The 1904-nt window shown below is 34.8% G+C and overlaps 1 non-coding gene across 1 annotated transcript; it reads left to right on the top strand.

Annotated features, from left to right (window-relative positions):
- The first annotated feature begins 958 nt into the window (after positions 1-958).
- Positions 959-1031, top strand: TRNAE-UUC (transfer RNA glutamic acid (anticodon UUC)). Its single transcript has one exon. It is a non-coding gene; the product is annotated as a tRNA-Glu (tRNA).
- The last annotated feature ends 873 nt before the right edge of the window (positions 1032-1904 follow it).

A 1904-nucleotide genomic window follows, 5' to 3' on the forward strand; every position in this document is an offset into this window, starting at 1 on the left:
CAAAGGCTAAATCTGGAACCCTCCCATGATTAAAAGCTATGAAGAAAAGAAGGACAAACAAAGATAAGAAATAGTTGCCTATAAAATAAGGGCAACAACTGGAGAATGTAGCATCCCAAAGCCACATACAAGTTACACTATGTAGGCTTTGAGCTTTGGCTTCCTCATCTGTAAAACAGTACTTACTTATAAGAACTTGTGGGGAATGAATGAAACTATGTATGTTAAGTACTATATATGTTAAGTAAGAAAACTTAGCCATGATAAATATTCAATAGACTCTAATAGTTGGCAAAATTTAGAATGTTGTTTATACACATGAATATTGGGCTATTTTCATACTGGAGTTAAGATAAGTAAAGATGAACGTGTTCCTCTGTGAATATCTGAAGCCACAAAGTGGCAAGAGTAAGATTCACAGAAAATAACAGAAAATCAATAGGTAATTGACCTTCATTTTGGAGTGATGTGCGTGTGTGTGCATGTGCACGTGCACATACTCAAATGACATCATGAGTAAGTATATGTTATTTTCTAGACCATCTTAGAAGTTTCGTAAAAAGAGAGTTTGTGTGTGAAGGTTGGAGGGAGAACAGAATAAAAAGAGTATTTAGGAGTGCTTACTATGTGTCATGTACTATAATAGATTATTCAAATTTACTTACATAGACATAAAACTTCAGAAAACATGAGATGTATTAATATTTTCAATTTACTAAAGGGTGTTCTAAAAAATTTGAAATTTGAATAAAAGCAATAATCAGAGATGCTAATTACCTATCAGTTTATTTTCTTCTCTTGACATAAAAATTATTAATTATAAAAGCTACTATTGAGTATCTACTATGCTCAAGGAACTGGAGCTCATAATTTACATGTATTTTTTCATTTTCAAAACAGTCCCACAGAAAGATAGGTGCTATTATCACCATTTTATAGAAGATATACTTGAGGGAACTCCCTAGTAGTCCAGTGGTTAGGACTCTGTACTTTCATTGCTGAGGGTCCAGGTTCAATCCCTGGTCAGGGAACTAAGATCCTATAAGCTATGCAGCATGGGGAAAAAATTCAAGAAATAGAAAAAAATTAAAAATAAAGAAAAAAGATATGTCAATACTTGAGACCCAATGGGTTTATGTAAGTTGTTTTAAAAATAGAGTTAATAAGTCACAAAACAAGACCATGGACTCTGGTTTTTCTCATTAGAAAAGCCTCATTGCATTCACTATACTAGACTATCATCATAATATTTTGACAGTTATTCTTCATGTTCAACCTTCCTAATGTTTTCATTTTCATTTACAAACAGATACTTTCTGCTTAAACAGTTCAAAATATATTAGAACAAGAAAGGACACATCCAGTTCTATGTTACTTTACACACTTACAAGATTTACAAATCCCTTATAAAATTTAAGCCAAGATCAAAACAAGAAAAACTCCAGAATTTCTAAGTCTAAAACTTACCAGGGAACAACTTGCCTCTAATGCTATCAATGTACGTCATGGGGGCAGGCAGTGTCAGCCAAACAAATAGTGAGTGGAATCAGTCAGGCTGTATGCCAGCCAACGAAGGAAATGAATCTATTCTATTGTGGACTGAATGGCTGTGTTCCTCCTAAAGTTAACATGCTGAAGCCCTAGCTCTCAACGTGATGGTATTAGGAGCAGGGGCCTTTTATAAATGATTAAATTTAGATCAGGTCGTGAGCGTGGTATATTCATGGTGGGTAAGTGCCTGCATAAAAATAGTGAGAGAGAGAGCTCTTGCTTCCTCCACGCACACGGATCAAGGATTGGGCATGCGAGCACGCAAGAGAGAGTGACTGACTACAGGGCAGGAAGAAGGCCTTTACTAAGGACTGGATATAGTTCTTACATTACTATAAGTTCTTATAGTAATA

Source organism: Dama dama, chromosome 28 (assembly GCF_033118175.1).
Source record: "Dama dama isolate Ldn47 chromosome 28, ASM3311817v1, whole genome shotgun sequence".
Classification (NCBI taxonomy): domain Eukaryota; kingdom Metazoa; phylum Chordata; class Mammalia; order Artiodactyla; family Cervidae; genus Dama; species Dama dama.